The 20,462-nt window shown below is 46.4% G+C and overlaps 5 non-coding genes across 5 annotated transcripts; all 5 read left to right on the plus strand.

Annotated features, from left to right (window-relative positions):
• The first annotated feature begins 16,006 nt into the window (after positions 1-16,006).
• On the plus strand, positions 16,007-16,079 carry TRNAN-GUU (transfer RNA asparagine (anticodon GUU)). Its single transcript has one exon. It is a non-coding gene; the product is annotated as a tRNA-Asn (tRNA).
• Positions 16,080-17,950: 1,871 nt separating this feature from the next.
• On the plus strand, positions 17,951-18,023 carry TRNAN-GUU (transfer RNA asparagine (anticodon GUU)). Its single transcript has one exon. It is a non-coding gene; the product is annotated as a tRNA-Asn (tRNA).
• A 399-nt stretch (positions 18,024-18,422) lies between these two features.
• TRNAS-GCU (transfer RNA serine (anticodon GCU)) lies at positions 18,423-18,495 on the plus strand. Its single transcript has one exon. It is a non-coding gene; the product is annotated as a tRNA-Ser (tRNA).
• Positions 18,496-19,729: 1,234 nt separating this feature from the next.
• Positions 19,730-19,802, plus strand: TRNAN-GUU (transfer RNA asparagine (anticodon GUU)). The gene has a single exon. It is a non-coding gene; the product is annotated as a tRNA-Asn (tRNA).
• Positions 19,803-20,201: 399 nt separating this feature from the next.
• On the plus strand, positions 20,202-20,274 carry TRNAS-GCU (transfer RNA serine (anticodon GCU)). The gene has a single exon. It is a non-coding gene; the product is annotated as a tRNA-Ser (tRNA).
• Positions 20,275-20,462: the final 188 nt, after the last annotated feature.

Consider the following 20,462-nt stretch of genomic DNA (forward strand, 5'->3'; position numbering starts at 1 on the left):
TTGGTTATTCTTGTTTTCTAAGGTTAGTTTCACTTTCCTTCTTTTGACAGCTTCTTGATCGTTATTTCCAAAACTACTTATTGTTAGGCTTACAATTCCAACCACTGGTAAGTTTAAAGCTCAAGAAACATCTTGCCTAATGAAAGTAGCGTCGCTGCCGTCGTCTAACAAACAGCGCGCTTGCCTTTTCTTCATGGCTTCTTCCGGGTGGGGGTTCCTGACTATGGCCTGTGCAGTTTTTAACAAAACGTTGCGATTGGAATATACTGAATGGACTGTAGCATTTCCACTCCCTATCGCGGCGTTTGATTGATTGTTGATACCCGCCATAACGGTATTTTTTGGTCCCTTGTTTGAGTTATTTTGGGGGCATATGGCTCGATTGTGTTTTCCCTTGCATAACATGCAGCCTTGCAAATATGATCTGCACTCAGATAGAGAATGTCCCATTCGCAGACAATTAAAACATCGCATCGATGCCCTTATCAAATCCTTTTTGTCTTTTAGGGAATGGACAGTGCAGTTGACCGATGTATGTTTATCATTTTTGCAAAAGATGCAATAACCCGCTTTCTTTGTTTGCGTAAATAGTACGGATGCGGAAGAAACAGCAGCTCCGCGTCCGTTACGCGTATAGGCATACTTGTTAGGTTTTTTTTTGACGGAAGTCAGTCTTTGCTTTTACGGGGTATTTATCTCTCTCTGACCATTTGCTCCCTGAGGAGGAGGCTCCAAAAAGGTTGGTTCCCAAAATATTAGCCCTTTCTCTGCTTTCCACATCCTTTCTTAAAAAGTCTACCAGTGTTTCCGCGTTCCAATCATCGTCCGAAACGCGTGTACGACTGTACTCTAAACGGATTTCTTCCGGAATGCTTTGCAGAATCGAGGGGGCCAAACACGTGTTTTTGGAGGCCGTGTCCATACCCAACCCTTTTAAACTCCTTAAATTTACTTCACAAATTTCTAAAAGTTGGCGTAAGGCCTTAATATCTCTAGATGATTTGACAGGTGTTAAGTTAATCAAATTGTTCATATGAGTTAGCATTATTAAATCTGACCTGCCAAATCTGTTTTTTAAGTCTTTAACTATTTCATCATAAGCTTCATCTGAAGCGTTATAATTTTTAACTGCACCCTTTGCTTCACCTTCTAGATATGAAACTAAGTAATTAAATTTCTCTACCTTTGGGATAGTTTCATCATCATCCACAGCAGCTTTAAATCTGCTCCAGAAAGAGTTGAATTGAGTTATGTCCCCTCCAAATTTTGGCATGTCCAAGCGGGGCAATTTTGTATTTGTTCTTCTCATGGCACTACACGACCCCGATTGGCAACCGGAAACGGAACCATGTCCCGATACGCGATTGTTCCCAATCGGTGAAGAATCGCGTTGCCGTTTACGGCGCGTTGCCGACCCAGTGAGTGTGATTTCATCGCGGATTTTTCTCGCGGCGATCACCTCGTTTGATAATGCCTCAACATCATCGATATTGTTTCTTATCTTTTCGTCCAACACTACGAGTTCTTCCTCGCGTTGGTTCAACAAAGTCACTTTATCGTCTATTTCATCGCCCGAATTTTTATCACCACTCAACAACACTCCAAGTTCTCCGATGAGAGTAGCCACGCTCTCTCTAGCACATCTCCGTATCACCTCCAGTTTCCTTAGTTCGTTCTGCCGCCTTCTCTCCTGGGTCCGTAGGCTCGCCAGCGTCTGCTCCTCGTCGCTAGAGTAGTTGTCCATGCTAGCTCTTTTAGTTTCCACGGTTGTAAGTTTAAGTCTCTGGACGTCTAGTCCCGGGTTTCGGCACCAAAATGTCGTGGATTTTTTGTTAATGAGTCCTGATCGGTCCAGCAAATGCGGCAGTTGTATGATTTTTAGTTACGGAATTTATTTTATGTTATTTTATTTGGCTTCTTTTGGAAGCCCACCCTATGTCTATTTAGTAGACCTTCCCAATTGTCTCATTCGGAGACCCTTGTCTCTTATGGAGACCTACCCTTGTCTCTTTTGGAGACCTACCATGTCTCATTTGGAGACTGTCTCTTTTGGAGACCAACCATGTCTCATTTGGAGACTGTCTCTTTTGGAGACCAACCATGTCTCATTTGGAGACTGTCTCTTTTGGAGACCAACCATGTCTCATTTGGAGACCAACCATGTCTCATTTGGAGACTACCATTGCCTTCCTAAAGACTTTTAGAAAGGCTTTCAAAAAGGATACTTTCAGTAGTATTTCCAATCGTGCGTCGCTATAGTCGCCGACCTAGTAGTTATACTTAAGGCTACGAATTAATTTTACAAGTATTGCAAGTTTTAAATATCTTTATTTACTACAAATTTTTAGCTAGTCTTTTTCTGATCTGCTCTCTGGCAAAGTTCGGAGAAGAGTGCTTCTTTTTGGGAATTATAGACCATAAGGTTGTACAGTTTTTAAAATTGGTTTCCCCTACTTTTTACAGGGTTCAACATACAGATTTTAGGGTAGCTTCTCTACCTTTTAAGTTAATAGGTTACAGGCAAGCGTGAAGATTTTATTATTTTCTTATCGTTAAAAAAGATGTGGAAATAGGAGCTTTTACTCTCTTTTGTATTGAATAGTAAACGGAAACTTAAAATCGACACATGTGTGCGAAAAGGGAGCTTTCTCGTTTTTATTGTGTTTAAGATATAACTGAGCCTGTACGGCGAATTTTAACAGTATGCACATTTTGTGTCATTAGGTCCCCTTTTGGGTTTAAAGTGCTAAACAACTTTTTATAAAAAGAGAAAACTATCCGAGGGATTTAACACCACCAACGTTTTGGTTAACAGCCGAACGCGCTAACCGAAAATTAAAAGCCCAAAAATTAAATGGTCGTCAGGTATTGTGGAAAAACTTTGACTTTTTACGTCACATCTGAGACCTCACAACACCGCTCCCGGATGGGCTCGAACCCCCAACCTTTCGGTTAACAGCTGAACGCGCTAACCATTGCGCCAAGGAAGCCCAAAAATTAAATGTTCGTCAGGTATTGTGGAAAAACTTGGGCTTTTTACGTTACATTTGAGATCCCACAACACCGCTCCCGGGTGGGCTCGAACCACAAACCTATTGGTTAACAGCCGAACGCGCTAACCATTGAGCCACGGAAGCTCAGAAATTAAATGGTTGTCACGTATTGTGGAAAAGTTTTGACTTTTTACGCTACTTCTGAGACCCCACAACACCACTTCCGGGTGGGCTCGAACCACCAGCCTCTCGGTTAACAGCCGAACGCGCTAACCATTGCGCCACGGAAGCCCAAAAATCAAATGGTCGTCAGGTATTTTGGAAAAACTTTGGCTTTTTACGTTACATTTGAGACTTCACAACAACGCTCCCGGGTGGGCTCGAACCACCAAACTTTTGGTTAACAGCCGAACGCGCTAACCATTGCGCCACGGAAGCCCAAGATTAAATGGTCGTCAGTTATTGTGGAAAAACTCTTGTTGGAACTGAACTGAACTGAACAGTTATCTTCGCTATAATCACATGATAAAGATAAAGAACCTTTGCACCTAACCCGAGTTTAGGATTAGACTGAATTAGTGATAATGCATCACTCACTCTCTCTCTCGATCGGTTCTCTACCAGTGAGTCTCCCTCAGGATATGCCTCTCGTGTGTAACGCTAAGTAGACCTAGTATTGTAGTAGGACGTATTCAACTATTTGTAATTATAACCAGTATGTAATAACAGTAAGAGTGCTATACCGTAATGAAGAACGATGACTAACTTAACATAAACAGATTAATAATAAACTAATATGGTTTTATATAATCCGGCGTCATTCTTGAATATTAATTTAACATGGTAGCAGAGCGTGGTTCGCGGTATTTAACGGTATTCAACAAATATTTAACGTGATTAATGGTAATGACGCGGTAATAAACGCGGACGGAGTCAACGTATATAGCCGAGGCTTAACGACGAACGGGGCAGTCAAAATCAGTGCGGTAATCCGGTACAACGTGGAAGTTAGGGTTAGAAAACCCAGACCAAGTGTGTCAACTAATCGAGGAATGGAACTGTCTTGGACAAGTTAAAACATGCTCACATCAAGCAACCAAGGAAGAGCGACTTAAGAAACAAGAAGCCATACAACAGGGGACAAGAACAGTACAAACAACGGCGGTGAGTTACACATAACAAGAAGAAACCTAAGACATTTTACGCTACATCTGTGACCGCACAACACCTCTCCCGGGTGGGCTCGAACCACCAACCTTTCGGTTAACAGCTGAACGCGCTAACCATTGCGCCAAGGAAGCCCAAAAATTAAATGTTCGTCAGGTATTGTGGAAAAACTTTGGCTTTTTACGTTACATTTGAGATCCCACAATACCGCTCCCGGGTGGGCTCGAACCACAAACCTATTGGTTAACAGCCGAACGCGCTAACCATTGCGCCACGGAAGCCCAAAAATTAAAAGGTCGTCAGGTAGTGTTGTGAAGTCTCAAATGTAACGTAAAAAGCCAAAGTTTTTCCACAATACCTGACGACCATTTGATTTTTGGGCTTCCGTGGCGCAATGGTTAGCGCGTTCGGCTGTTAACCGAGAGGCTGGTGGTTCGATCCCACCCGGAAGTGGTGTTGTGGGGTCTCAGAAGTAGCGTAAAAAGTCAAAACTTTTCCATATAACGTGACAACCATTTAATTTCTGAGCTTCCGTGGCTCAATGGTTAGCGCGTTCGGCTGTTAACCAATAGGTTGGTGGTTCGAGCTCACCTGGGAGCGGTGATGTGGGATCTCAAATGTAATGTAAAATGCCAAAGTTTTTCCACAATACCTGACGACCATTTAATTTTTGGGCTTCCGTGGCGCAATGATTAGCGCGTTCGGCTGTTAACCGAAAGGTTGGTGGTTCGAGCCCACCCGGGAGCGGTGTTGTGAGATCTCACATGTAACGTAAAAATCGTAAGTTTTTCCACAATACCTGACGAACATTTAATCCTTGGGCTTCCGTTGCGCAATGGTTAGCGCCGTCAGCTGTTAACCAAAAGTTTTGTGGTTCGAGCCCATCCGGGAGCGGTGTTGTGAGGTCTTAGATGTGACGTAAAAAGTCAAAGTTTTTCCACAATACCTGACGACCTTTTAATTTTTGGGCTTCCGTGGCGCAATGGTTAGCGCGTTCGGCTGTTAACCAATAGGTTTGTGGTTCGAGCCCACTCGGGAGCGGTGTTGTGGGATCTCAAATGTAACGTAAAAAGCCAAAGTTTTTCCACAATACCTGACGAACATTTAATTTTTGGGCTTCCTTGGCGCAATGGTTAGCGCGTTCAGCTGTTAACCGAAAGGTTGGTGGTTCGAGCCCATCCGGGAGCGGTGTTGTGAGGTCTCAGATGTGACGTAAAAAGTCAAAGTTTTTCCACAATACCTGACGACCATTTAATTTTTGGGCTTTTAATTTTCGGTTAGCGCGTTCGGCTGTTAACCAAAACGTTGGTGGATCGAGCCCACCCGGGAGCGGTGTTGTGAGATCTCAAATGTAACGTAAAAATCCAAAGTTTTTCCACAATACCTGACGAACATTTAATCTTTGGGCTTCCGTTGCGCAATGGTTAGCGCCGTCGGCTGTTAACCGAAAGGCTGGTGGTTCGAGCCCATCCGGGAGCGGTGTTTTGAGGTCTTAGAGGTAACGTAAAATTCCGAGTTTTTTAGAAATAACTGACGAACATTTAATTTTTGGGCTTCCGTGGCGCAATGGTTAGCGCGTTCAGCTGTTATTCAAAAGGTTTGTGGTTCGAGCCCATCCGGGAGCGGTGTTGCAAGGTCTCAGATGTGACGTAAAAAGTCGATGTTTTTCCACAATACCTGACGACCATTTCATTTCTGAGCTTCCTTGGCTCCATGGTTAGCGCGTTCGGATGTTAACCAAAAGGTTTGTGGTTCGAGCCCATCCAGGAGCGGTGTTGTGAGGTCTCAGATGTGACGTAAAAAGTCAAAGTTTTTCCACAATACCTGACGACCATTTGATTTTTGGGCTTCCTTGGCTCCATGGTTAGCGCGTTCGGATGTTAACCAAAAGGTTTGTGGTTCGAGCCCATCCGGTAGCGGTGTTGTGAGGTCTCAGATGTGACGTAAAAAGTCAAAGTTTTTCCACAATACCTGACGAACATTTAATTTTTGGGCTTCCGTGGCGTAATGGTTAGCGCGTTCAGCTGTTAACCGAAAGGTTGGTGGTTCGAGCCCATCCGGGAGCGGTGTTGTGAGGTCTCAGATGTAGCGTAAACAGTCAAAACTTTTCCACAATACGTGACAACCATTTAATTTCTGAGCTTCCGTGGCTCAATGGTTAGCGCGTTCGGCTGTTAACCAATAGGGTGGTGGTTCGAGCCAACCCGGGAGCGGTGTTGTGGGATCTCAAATGTAATGTAAAATGCCAAAGTTTTTCCACAATACCTGACGACCATTTAATTTTTGGGCTTCCGTGGCGCAATGGTTAGCGCGTTCGGCTGTTAACTGAAAGGTTGGTGGTTCGAGCCCATCCGGGAGCGGTGTTGTGAGGTCTCAGATGTGACGTAAAAAGTCAAAGTTTTTCCACAATACCTGACGACCATTTAATCTTGGGCTTCCGTTGCGCAATGGTTAGCGCCGTCGGCTGTTAACCGAAAGGTTAGTGGTTCGAGCCCATCCGGGAGCGGTGTTTTGAGGTCTTAGATGTAACGTAAAATTCAGAGTTTTTTAAAAATAACTGACGAACATTTAATTTTTGGGCTTCCGTGGCGCAATGGTTAGCGCGTTCAGCTGTTATTCAAAAGGTTTGTGGTTCGAGCCCATCCGGGAGCGGTGTTGCAAGGTCTCAGATGTGACGTAAATGTCGATGTTTTTCCACAATACCTGACGACCATTTCATTTCCGAGCTTCCTTGGCTCCATGGTTAGCGCGTTCGGATGTTAACCAAAAGGTTTGTGGTTCGAGCCCATCCGGGAGCGGTGTTGTGAGGTCTCAGATGTGACGTAAAAAGTCAAAGTTTTTCCACAATACCTGACGACCATTTAATCTTGTTCTTCCGTGTCGCAATGGTTGGCGCGTTCGGCTGTTAACCGAAAGGTTGGTGGTTCGAGCCAACCCGGGAGCGGTGTTGTGGTATCTCAAATGTAATGTAAAATGCCAAAGTTTTTCCACAATACCTGACGACCATTTAATTTTTGGGCTTCCGTGGCGCAATGGTTTGCGCGTTCGGCTGTTAACCGAAAGGTTGGTGGTCCGAGCCCACCCGGGAGCGGTGTTGTGAGATCTCACATGTAACGTAAAAATCGTAAGTTTTTCCACAATACCTGACGAACATTTAATCTTTGGGCTTCCGTTTCGCAATGGTTAGCGCCGTCGGCTGTTAACCAAAAGGTTTGTGGTTCGAGCCCATCCGGGAGCGGTGTTGTGAGGTCTTAGATGTGACGTAAAATGTCAAAGTTTTTTCACAATACCTGACGACCTTTTAATTTTTGGGCTTCCGTGGCGCAATGGTTAGCGCGTTCGGCTGTTAACCGAGAGGCTGGTGGTTCGAGCCTAACCGGAAGTGGTGTTGTGGGGTCTCAGAAGTAGCGTAAAAAGTCAAAACTTTTCCACATAACGTGACAACCATTTAATTTCTGAGCTTCCGTGGCTCAATGGTTAGCGCGTTCGGCTGTTAACGAATAGGTTTGTGTTTCGAGCCCACCCGGGAGCGGTGTTGTGGGATCTCAAATGTAACGTAAAAAGCCAAAGTTTTTCCACAATACCTGACGAATATTTAATTTTTGGGCTTCCGTGGCGCATTGGTTATCGCGTTCAGCTGTTAACCGAAAGGTTGGTGGTTCGAGCCCATCCGGGAGCGGTGTTGTGAGGTCTCAGATGTGACGTAAAAAGTCAAAGTTTTTCCACAATACCTGACGAACATTTAATCTTTGGGCTTCCGTTGCGCAATGGTTAGCGCCGTCGGCTGTTAACCGAAAGGCTGGTGGTTCGAGCCCATCCGGGAGCGGTGTTTTGAGGTCTTAGAGGTAACGTAAAATTCCGAGTTTTTTAAAAATAACTGACGAACATTTAATTTTTGGGCTTCCGTGGCGCAATGGTTAGCGCGTTCAGCTGTTATTCAAAAGGTTTGTGGTTCGAGCCCATCCGGGAGCGGTGTTGCAAGGTCTCAGATGTGACGTAAAAAGTCGATGTTTTTCCACAATACCTGACGACCATTTCATTTCTGAGCTTCCTTGGCTCCATGGTTAGCGCGTTCGGATGTTAACCAAAAGGTTTGTGGTTCGAGCCCATCCAGGAGCGGTGTTGTGAGGTCTCAGATGTGACGTAAAAAGTCAAAGTTTTTCCACAATACCTGACGACCATTTGATTTTTGGGCTTCCTTGGCTCCATGGTTAGCGCGTTCGGATGTTAACCAAAAGGTTTGTGGTTCGAGCCCATCCGGTAGCGGTGTTGTGAGGTCTCAGATGTGACGTAAAAAGTCAAAGTTTTTCCACAATACCTGACGAACATTTAATTTTTGGGCTTCCGTGGCGTAATGGTTAGCGCGTTCAGCTGTTAACCGAAAGGTTGGTGGTTCGAGCCCATCCGGGAGCGGTGTTGTGAGGTCTCAGATGTAGCGTAAACAGTCAAAACTTTTCCACAATACGTGACAACCATTTAATTTCTGAGCTTCCGTGGCTCAATGGTTAGCGCGTTCGGCTGTTAACCAATAGGGTGGTGGTTCGAGCCAACCCGGGAGCGGTGTTGTGGGATCTCAAATGTAATGTAAAATGCCAAAGTTTTTCCACAATACCTGACGACCATTTAATTTTTGGGCTTCCGTGGCGCAATGGTTAGCGCGTTCGGCTGTTAACTGAAAGGTTGGTGGTTCGAGCCCATCCGGGAGCGGTGTTGTGAGGTCTCAGATGTGACGTAAAAAGTCAAAGTTTTTCCACAATACCTGACGACCATTTAATCTTGGGCTTCCGTTGCGCAATGGTTAGCGCCGTCGGCTGTTAACCGAAAGGTTAGTGGTTCGAGCCCATCCGGGAGCGGTGTTTTGAGGTCTTAGATGTAACGTAAAATTCAGAGTTTTTTAAAAATAACTGACGAACATTTAATTTTTGGGCTTCCGTGGCGCAATGGTTAGCGAGTTCAGCTGTTATTCGAAAGGTTTGTGGTTCGAGCCCATCCGGGAGCGGTGTTGCAAGGTCTCAGATGTGACGTAAATGTCGATGTTTTTCCACAATACCTGACGACCATTTCATTTCCGAGCTTCCTTGGCTCCATGGTTAGCGCGTTCGGATGTTAACCAAAAGGTTTGTGGTTCGAGCCCATCCGGGAGCGGTGTTGTGAGGTCTCAGATGTGACGTAAAAAGTCAAAGTTTTTCCACAATACCTGACGACCATTTAATCTTGGGCTTCCGTGTCGCAATGGTTGGCGCGTTCGGCTGTTAACCGAAAGGTTGGTGGTTCGAGCCAACCCGGGAGCGGTGTTGTGGTATCTCAAATGTAATGTAAAATGCCAAAGTTTTTCCACAATACCTGACGACCATTTAATTTTTGGGCTTCCGTGGCGCAATGGTTAGCGCGTTCAGCTGTTAACTGAAAGGTTGGTGGTTCGAGCCCATCCGGGAGCGGTGTTGTGAGGTCTCAGATGTGACGTAAAAAGTCAAAGTTTTTCCACAATACCTAACGAACATTTAATTTTTGGGCTTCCGTGGCGCAATGGTTTGCGCGTTCGGCTGTTAACCGAAAGGTTGGTGGTCCGAGCCCACCCGGGAGCGGTGTTGTGAGATCTCACATGTAACGTAAAAATCGTAAGTTTTTCCACAATACCTGACGAACATTTAATCTTTGGGCTTCCGTTTCGCAATGGTTAGCGCCGTCGGCTGTTAACAAAAAGGTTTGTGGTTCGAGCCCATCCGGGAGCGGTGTTGTGAGGTCTTAGATGTGACGTAAAATGTCAAAGTTTTTTCACAATACCTGACGACCTTTTAATTTTTGGGCTTCCGTGGCGCAATGGTTAGCGCGTTCGGCTGTTAACCGAGAGGCTGGTGGTTCGAGCCTAACCGGAAGTGGTGTTGTGGGGTCTCAGAAGTAGCGTAAAAAGTCAAAACTTTTCCACATAACGTGACAACCATTTAATTTCTGAGCTTCCGTGGCTCAATGGTTAGCGCGTTCGGCTGTTAACGAATAGGTTTGTGTTTCGAGCCCACCCGGGAGCGGTGTTGTGGGATCTCAAATGTAACGTAAAAAGCCAAAGTTTTTCCACAATACCTGACGAATATTTAATTTTTGGGCTTCCGTGGCGCAATGGTTATCGCGTTCAGCTGTTAACCGAAAGGTTGGTGGTTCGAGCCCATCCGGGAGCGGTGTTGTGAGGTCTCAGATGTGACGTAAAAAGTCAAAGTTTTTCCACAATACCTGACGACCATTTAGTTTTTGGGCTTTTAATTTTCGGTTAGCGCGTTCGGCTGTTAACCAAAAGGTTGGTGGATCGAGCCCACCCGGGAGCGGTGTTGTGAGGTGGTTCGAGCCCACCCGGAAGTGGTGTTGTGGGGTCTCACATGTAGCGTAAACAGTCAAAACTTTTCCACAATACGTGACAACCATTTAATTTCTGAGCTTCCGTGGCTCAATGGTTAGCGCGTTCGGCTGTTAACCAATAGGTTGGTGGTTCGAGCCAACCCGGGAGCGGTGTTGTGAGGTCTCAGATGTGACGTAAAAAGTCAAAGTTTTTCCACAATACCTGACGACCATTTAATTTTTGGGCTTCCGTTGCGCAATGGTTAGCGCGTTCGGCTGTTAACCGAAAGGTTGGTGGTTCGAGCCCATCCGTGAGCGGTGTTGTGAGGTCTCAGATGTGACGTAAAAAGTCGATGTTTTTCCACAATACCTGACGACCATTTCATTTCTGAGCTTCCTTGGCTACATGGTTAGCGCGTTCGGATGTTAACCAAAAGGTTTGTGGTTCGAGCCCATCCGGGAGCGGTGTTGTGAGGTCTCAGATGTAACGTAAAAAGTCAAAGTTTTTCCACAATACCTGACGACCATTTGATTTTTGGGCTTCCGTGGCGCAATGGTTAGCGCGTTCGGCTGTTAACCGAGAGGCTGGTGGTTCGAGCCTACCCGGAAGTGGTGTTGTGGGGTCTCAGAAGTAGCGTAAAAAGTCAAAACTTTTCCATATAACGTGACAACCATTTAATTTCTGAGCTTCCGTGGCTCAATGGTTAGCGCGTTCGGCTGTTAACCAATAGGTTGGTGGTTCGAAACCACCTGGGAGCGGTGATGTGGGATCTCAAATGTAATGTAAAATGCCAAAGTTTTTCCACAATACCTGACGACCATTTAACTTTTGGACTTCCGTGGCGCAATGGTTAGCGCGTTCGGCTGTTAACTGAAAGGTTGGTGGTTCGAGCCCATCCAGGAGCGGTGTTGTGAGGTCTCAGATGTAACGTAAAAAGTCAAAGTTTTTCCACAATACCTGACGACCATTTAATTTTCGGGCTTCCGTGGCGAAATGGTTAGCGCGTTCGGCTGTTAACCGAAAGGTTGGTGGTTCGAGACCATCCGGGAACGGTGTTTTGAGGTCTTAGATGTAACGTAAAATTCAGAGTTTTTCCAAAATAACTGACGAACATTTAATTTTTGGGCTTCCGTGGCGCAATGGTTAGCGCTTTCAGCTGTTATTCAAAAGGTTTGTGTTTCGAGCCCATCCGGGAGCGGTGTTGCAAGGTCTCAGATGTGACATAAAAAGTCGATGTTTTTCCACAATACCTGACGACCATTTCATTTCTGAGCTTCCTTGGCTCCATGGTTAGCGCGTTCGGATGTTAACCAAAAGGTTTGTGGTTCGAGCCCATCCGGGAGCGGTGTTGTGAGGTCTCAGATGTGACGTAAAAAGTCAAAGTTTTTCCACAATACGTGACGACCATTTAATCTTGGGCTTCCGTGGCGCAATGGTTAGCGCGTTCGGCTGTTAACCGAAAGGTTGGTGGTTCGAGCCCACCCGGGAGCCGTGTTGTGAGGTCTCAAATGTAAAAAGCCAAAGTTTTTCCACAATACCTGACGACCATTTGATTTTTGGGCTTCCGTGGCGCAATGGTTAGCGCGTTCGGCTGTTAACCGAGAGGCTGGTGGTTCGAGCCCACCCGGAAGTGGTGTTGTGGGGTCTCAGAAGTAGCTTAAAAAGTCAAAACTTTTCCATAAAACGTGACAACCATTTAATTTCTGAGCTTCCGTGGCTCAATGGTTAGCGCGTTCGGCTGTTAACCAATAGGTTGGTGGTTCGAGCCCACCTGGGAGCGGTGATGTGGGATCTCAAATGTAATGTAAAATGCCAAAGTTTTTCCACAATGCCTGACGACCATTTAACTTTTGGACTTCCGTGGCGCAATGGTTAGCGCGTTCGGCTGTTAACTGAAAGGTTGGTGGTTCGAGCCCATCCGGGAGCGGTGTTGTGAGGTCTCAGATGTGACGTAAAATGTCAAATTTTTTCCACAATACGTGACAACCATTTAATTTCTGAGCTTCCGTGGCTCAATGGTTAGCGCGTTCAGCTGTTAGCCAATAGGTTTATGGTTCGAGGCCACCCGGGAGCGGTGTTGTGGGATCTCAAATGTAACGTAAAAAGCCAAAGCTTTTCCACAATACCTGACGACCATTTAATTTTTGGGCTTCCGTGGCGCAATGGTTAGCGCGTTCGGCTGTTAACCGAAAAGTTGGTGGTTCGAGCCCATCCGGGAGCGGTGTTGTAAGGTCTCAGATGTGACGTAAAAAGTCAAAGTTTTTCCACAATACCTGACGACCTTTTAATTTTTGGGCTTCCGTGGCGCAATGGTTAGCGCTTTCAGCTGTTATTCAAAAGGTTTGTGGTTCGAGCCCATCCGGGAGCGGTGTTGTGAGGCCTCAGATGTGACGTAAAATGTCAAATTTTTTCCACAATACGTGACAACCATTTAATTTCTGAGCTTCCGTGGCTCAATGGTTAGCGCGTTCAGCTGTTAGCCAATAGGTTTATGGTTCGAGGCCACCCGGGAGCGGTGTTGTGGGATCTCAAATGTAACGTAAAAAGCCAAAGCTTTTCCACAATACCTGACGACCATTTAATTTTTGGGCTTCCGTGGCGCAAAGGTTAGCGCGTTCGGCTGTTAACCGAAAAGTTGGTGGTTCGAGTCCATCCGGGAGCGGTGTTGTAAGGTCTCAGATGTGACGTAAAAAGTCAAAGTTTTTCCACAATACCTGACGACCTTTTAATTTTTGGGCTTCCGTGGCGCAATGTTTAGCGCGTTCGGCTGTTAACCGAGAGGCTGGTGGTTCGAGCCCACCCAGAAGTGGTGTTGTGGGGTCTCAGAAGTAGCGTAAAATGTCAAAACTTTTCCACAATACGTGACAACCATTTAATTTCTGAGCTTCCTTGGCTCAATGGTTAGCGCGTTCGGCTGTTAACCAATAGGTTTATGGTTCGAGGCCACCCGGGAGAGGTGTTGTGGGATCTCAAATGTAACGTAAAAAGCCAAAGCTTTTCCACAATACCTGACGACCATTTAATTTTTGGGCTTCCGTGGCGCAATGGTTAGCGCGTTCGGCTGTTAACCGAAAAGTTGGTGGTTCGAGCCCATCCGGGAGCGGTGTTGTGAGGTCTCAAATGTAAAAAGCCAAAGTTTTTCCACAATACCTGACGACCATTTAATTTTCGGGCTTCCGTGGCGAAATGGTTAGCGCGTTCGGCTGTTAACCGAAAGGTTGGTGGTTCGAGCCCATCCGGGAACGGTGTTGTGAGGTCTTATATGTAACGTAAAATTCAGAGTTTTTCCACAATACCTGACGACCATTTAATCTTGGGCTTTCGTGGCGCAATGGTTAGCGCGTTCGGATGTTAACCGAAAGGTTGGTGGTTCGAGCCCACCCGGGAGCCGTGTTGTGAGGTCTCAAATGTAAAAAGCCAAAGTTTTTCCACAATACCTGACGACCATTTAATTTTCGGGCTTCCGTGGCGAAATGGTTAGCGCGTTCGGCTGTTAACCGAAAGGTTGGTGGTTCGAGCCCATCCGGGAACGGTGTTTTGAGGTCTTAGATGTAACGTAAAATTCAGAGTTTTTCCACAATAACTGACGAACATTTAATTTTTGGGCTTCCGTGGCGCAATGGTTAGCGCTTTCAGCTGTTATTCAAAAGGTTTGTGGTTCGAGCCCATCCGGGAGCGGTGTTGCAAGGTCTCAGATGTGACGTAAAAAGTCGATGTTTTTCCACAATACCTGACGACCATTTCATTTCTGAGCTTCCTTGGCTCCATGGTTAGCGCGTTCGGATGTTAACCAAAAGGTTTGTGGTTCGAGCCCATCCGGGAGCGGTGTTGTGAGGTCTCAGATGTAACGTAAAATGTCAAATTTTTTCCACAATACGTGACAACCATTTAATTTCTGAGCTTCCGTGGCTCAATGGTTAGCGCGTTCAGCTGTTAACCAATAGGTTTATGGTTCGAGGCCACCCGGGAGCGGTGTTGTGGGACATCAAATGTAACGTAAAAAGCCAAAGCTTTTCCACAATACCTGACGACCATTTAATTTTTGGGCTTCCGTGGCGCAATGGTTAGCGCGTTCGGCTGTTAACCGAAAAGTTGGTGGTTCGAGCCCATCCGGGAGCGGTGTTGTAAGTTCTCAGATGTGACGTAAAAAGTCAAAGTTTTTCCACAATACCTGACGACCTTTTAATTTTTGGGCTTCCGTGGCGCAATGGTTAGCGCGTTCGGCTGTTAACCAATAGGTTGGTGGTTCGAGCCCACCTGGGAGCGGTGATGTGGGATCTCAAATGTAATGTAAAATGCCAAAGTTTTTCCACAATACCTGACGACCATTTAACTTTTGGACTTCCGTGGCGCAATGGTTAGCGCGTTCGGCTGTTAACTGAAAGGTTGGTGGTTCGAGCCCATCCGGGAGCGGTGTTGTGAGGTCTCAGATGTAACGTAAAAAGTCAAAGTTTTTCCACAATACCTGACGACCATTTAATTTTCGGGCTTCCGTGGAGAAATGGTTAGCGCGTTCGGCTGTTAACCGAAAGGTTGGTGGTTCGAGCCCATCCGGGAACGGTGTTTTGAGGTCTTAGATGTAACGTAAAATCAGAGTTTTTCCACAATAACTGACGAACATTTAATTTTTGGTCTTCCGTGGCGCAATGGTTAGCGCTTTCAGCTGTTATTCAAAAGGTTTGTGGTTCGAGCCCATCCGGGAGCGGTGTTGCAAGGTCTCAGATGTGACGTAAAAAGTCGATGTTTTTCCACAATACCTGACGACCATTTCATTTCTGAGCTTCCTTGGCTCCATGGTTAGCGCGTTCGGATGTTATTCAAAAGGTTTGTGGTTCGAGCCCATCCGGGAGCGGTGTTGTGAGGTCTCAGATGTAACGTAAAATGTCAAATTTTTTCCACAATACGTGACAACCATTTAATTTCTGAGCTTCCGTGGCTCAATGGTTAGCGCGTTCAGCTGTTAACCAATAGGTTTATGGTTCGAGGCCACCCGGGAGCGGTGTTGTGGGACCTCAAATGTAACGTAAAAAGCCAAAGCTTTTCCACAATACCTGACGACCATTTAATTTTTGGGCTTCCGTGGCGCAATGGTTAGCGCGTTCGGCTGTTAACCGAAATGTTGGTGGTTCGAGCCCATCCGGGAGCGGTGTTGTAAGTTCTCAGATGTGACGTAAAAAGTCAAACTTTTTCCACAATACCTGACGACCTTTTAATTTTTGGGCTTCCGTGGCGCAATGGTTAGCGCGTTCAGCTGTTATTCAAAAGGTTTGTGGTTCGAGCCCATCCGGGAGCGGCGTTGTAAGGTCTCAGATGTGACGTAAAAAGTCAAAGTTTTTCCACATAACGTGACAACCATTTAATTTCTTTCTGAGCTTCCGTGGCTCAATGGTTAGCGCGTTCGGCTGTTAACCAATAGGTTGGTGGTTCGAGCCCACCTGGGAGCGGTGCTGTGGGATCTCAAATGTGACGTAAAAAGTCAAAGTTTTTCCACAATACCTGACGACCTTTTAATTTTTGGGCTTCCGTGGCGCAATGGTTAGCGCGTTCGGCTGTTAACCGAAAGGTTGGTGGTTCGAGCCCACCCGGGAGCGGTGTTGTGAGGTCTCAGATGTGACGTAAAAAGTCAAAGTTTTTCCACAATACCTGACGACCATTTAGTTTTTGGGCTTTTAATTTTCGGTTAGCGCGTTCGGCTGTTAACCAAAAGGTTGGTGGATCGAGCCCACCCGGGAGCGGTGTTGTGAGGTGGTTCGAGCCCACCCGGAAGTGGTGTTGTGGGGTCTCACATGTAGCGTAAACAGTCAAAACTTTTCCACAATTCGTGACAACCATTTAATTTCTGAGCTTCCGTGGCTCAATGGTTAGCGCGTTCAGCTGTTAACCAATAGGTTTATGGTTCGAGGCCACCCGGGAGCGGTGTTGTGGGACATCAAATGTAACGTAAAAAGCCAAAGCTTTTCCACAATACCTGACGACCATTTAATTTTTGGGCTTCCGTGGCGCAATGGTTAGCGCGTTCGGCTGTTAACCGAAAAGTTGGTGGTTCGAGCCCATCCGGGAGCGGTGTTGTAAGTTCTCAGATGTGACGTAAAAAGTCAAAGTTTTTCCACAATACCTGACGACCTTTTAATTTTTGGGCTTCCGTGGCGCAATGGTTAGCGCGTTCGGCTGTTAACCAATAGGTTGGTGGTTCGAGCCCACCTGGGAGCGGTGATGTGGGATCTCAAATGTAATGTAAAATGCCAAAGTTTTTCCACAATACCTGACGACCATTTAACTTTTGGACTTCCGTGGCGCAATGGTTAGCGCGTTCGGCTGTTAACTGAAAGGTTGGTGGTTCGAGCCCATCCGGGAGCGGTGTTGTGAGGTCTCAGATGTAACGTAAAAAGTCAAAGTTTTTCCACAATACCTGACGACCATTTAATTTTCGGGCTTCCGTGGAGAAATGGTTAGCGCGTTCGGCTGTTAACCGAAAGGTTGGTGGTTCGAGCCCATCCGGGAACGGTGTTTTGAGGTCTTAGATGTAACGTAAAATCAGAGTTTTTCCACAATAACTGACGAACATTTAATTTTTGGTCTTCCGTGGCGCAATGGTTAGCGCTTTCAGCTGTTATTCAAAAGGTTTGTGGTTCGAGCCCATCCGGGAGCGGTGTTGCAAGGTCTCAGATGTGACGTAAAAAGTCGATGTTTTTCCACAATACCTGACGACCATTTCATTTCTGAGCTTCCTTGGCTCCATGGTTAGCGCGTTCGGATGTTATTCAAAAGGTTTGTGGTTCGAGCCCATCCGGGAGCGGTGTTGTGAGGTCTCAGATGTAACGTAAAATGTCAAATTTTTTCCACAATACGTGACAACCATTTAATTTCTGAGCTTCCGTGGCTCAATGGTTAGCGCGTTCAGCTGTTAACCAATAGGTTTATGGTTCGAGGCCACCCGGGAGCGGTGTTGTGGGACCTCAAATGTAACGTAAAAAGCCAAAGCTTTTCCACAATACCTGACGACCATTTAATTTTTGGGCTTCCGTGGCGCAATGGTTAGCGCGTTCGGCTGTTAACCGAAATGTTGGTGGTTCGAGCCCATCCGGGAGCGGTGTTGTAAGTTCTCAGATGTGACGTAAAAAGTCAAACTTTTTCCACAATACCTGACGACCTTTTAATTTTTGGGCTTCCGTGGCGCAATGGTTAGCGCGTTCAGCTGTTATTCAAAAGGTTTGTGGTTCGAGCCCATCCGGGAGCGGCGTTGTAAGGTCTCAGATGTGACGTAAAAAGTCAAAGTTTTTCCACATAACGTGACAACCATTTAATTTCTTTCTGAGCTTCCGTGGCTCAATGGTTAGCGCGTTCGGCTGTTAACCAATAGGTTGGTGGTTCGAGCCCACCTGGGAGCGGTGCTGTGGGATCTCAAATGTGACGTAAAAAGTCAAAGTTTTTCCACAATACCTGACGACCTTTTAATTTTTGGGCTTCCGTGGCGCAATGGTTAGCGCGTTCGGCTGTTAACCGAAAGGTTGGTGGTTCGAGCCCACCCGGGAGCGGTGTTGTGAGGTCTCAGATGTGACGTAAAAAGTCAAAGTTTTTCCACAATACCTGACGACCATTTAGTTTTTGGGCTTTTAATTTTCGGTTAGCGCGTTCGGCTGTTAACCAAAAGGTTGGTGGATCGAGCCCACCCGGGAGCGGTGTTGTGAGGTGGTTCGAGCCCACCCGGAAGTGGTGTTGTGGGGTCTCACATGTAGCGTAAACAGTCAAAACTTTTCCACAATTCGTGACAACCATTTAATTTCTGAGCTTCCGTGGCTCAATGGTTAGCGCGTTCGGCTGTTAACCAATAGGTTGGTGGTTCGAGCCAACCCGGGAGCGGTTTTGTGTGATCTCATATGAAATGTAAAATGCCAAAGTTTTTCCACAATACCTGACGACCATTTAATTTTTGGGCTTCCGTGGCGCAATGGTTAGCGCGTTCGGCTGCTAACCGAAAGGTTGGTGGTTCGAGCCCATCCGTGAGCGGTGTTGTGAGGTCTCAGATGTGACGTAAAAAGTCAAAGTTTTTCCACAATACCTGACGACCATTTAATTTTTGGGCTTCCGTTGCGCAATGGTTAGCGCGTTCGGCTGTTAACCGAAAGGTTGGTGGTTCGAGCCCATCCGGGAACGGTGTTTTGAGGTCTTAGATGTAACGTAAAATTCAGAGTTTTTCCACAATAACTGACGAACATTTAATTTTTGAGCTTCCGTGGCGCAATGGTTAGCGCGTTCAGCTGCTATTCAAAAGGTTTGTGGTTCGAGCCCATCCGGGAGCGGTGTTGTGAGGTCTTATATGTAACGTAAAATTCAGAGTTTTTCCACAATACCTGACGACCATTTAATCTTGGGCTTCCGTGGCGCAATGGTTAGCGCGTTCGGCTGTTAACCGAAAGGTTGGTGGTTCGAGCCCACCCGGGAGCCGTGTTGTGAGGTCTCAAATGTAAAAAGCCAAAGTTTTTCCACAATACCTGACGACCAATTAATTTTCGGGCTTCCGTCGCGAAATGGTTAGCGCTTTGGCTGTTAACCGAAAGGTTGGTGGTTCGAGAACATCCGGGAACGGTGTTTTGAGGTCTTAGATGTAACGTAAAATTCAGAGTTTTTCCACAATAACTGACGAACATTTAATTTTTGGGCTTCCGTGGCGCAATGGTTAGCCCGTTCGGATGTTAACCAAAAGGTTTGTGGTTCGAGCCCATCCGGAAGCGGTGTTGTGAGGTCTCAGATGTGACGTAAAAAGTCAAAGTTTTTCCACAATACGTGACGACCATTTAATCTTGGGCTTCCGTGGCGCAATGGTTAGCGCGTTCGGCTGTTAATCGAAAGGTTGGTGGTTCGAGCCCACCCGGGAGCCGTGTTGTGAGGTCTCAAATGTAAAAAGCCAAAGTTTTTCCACAATACCTGACGACCATTTGATTTTTGGGCTTCCGTGGCGCAATGGTTAGCGCGTTCGGCTGTTAACCGAGAGGCTGGTGGTTCGAGCCCACCCGGAAGTGGTGTTGTGGGGTCTCAGAAGTAGCGTATAAAGTCAAAACTTTTCCATAAAACGTGACAACCATTTAATTTCTGAGCTTCCGTGGCTCAATGGTTAGCGCGTTCGGCTGTTAACCAATAGGTTGGTGGTTCGAGCCCACCTGGGAGCGGTGATGTGGGATCTCAAATGTAATGTAAAATGCCAAAGTTTTTCCACAATACCTGACGACCTTTTAATTTTTGGGCTTCCGTGGCGCAATGGTTAGCGCGTTCGGCTGTTAACCGAAAGGTTGGTGGTTCGAGCCCACCCGGGAGCGGTGTTGTGAGGTCTCAGATGTGACGTAAAAAGTCAAAGTTTTTCCACAATACCTGACGACCATTTAGTTTTTGGGCTTTTAATTTTCGGTTAGCGCGTTCGGCTGTTAACCAAAAGGTTGGTGGATCGAGCCCACCCGGGAGCGGTGTTGTGAGGTGGTTCGAGCCCACCCGGAAGTGGTGTTGTGGGGTCTCACATGTAGCGTAAACAGTCAAAACTTTTCCACAATTCGTGACAACCATTTAATTTCTGAGCTTCCGTGGCTCAATGGTTAGCGCGTTCGGCTGTTAACCAATAGGTTGGTGGTTCGAGCCAACCCGGGAGCGGTTTTGTGTGATCTCATATGAAATGTAAAATGCCAAAGTTTTTCCACAATACCTGACGACCATTTAATTTTTGGGCTTCCGTGGCGCAATGGTTAGCGCGTTCGGCTGCTAACCGAAAGGTTGGTGGTTCGAGCCCATCCGTGAGCGGTGTTGTGAGGTCTCAGATGTGACGTAAAAAGTCAAAGTTTTTCCACAATACCTGACGACCATTTAATTTTTGGGCTTCCGTTGCGCAATGGTTAGCGCGTTCGGCTGTTAACCGAAAGGTTGGTGGTTCGAGCCCATCCGGGAACGGTGTTTTGAGGTCTTAGATGTAACGTAAAATTCAGAGTTTT

Source organism: Phalangium opilio, unplaced genomic scaffold, assembly GCF_054372755.1.
Source record: "Phalangium opilio isolate 3A_F unplaced genomic scaffold, DU_Popi_V2 ptg000019l_1, whole genome shotgun sequence".
In the NCBI taxonomy this organism is placed as follows: Eukaryota; Metazoa; Arthropoda; class Arachnida; order Opiliones; family Phalangiidae; genus Phalangium; species Phalangium opilio.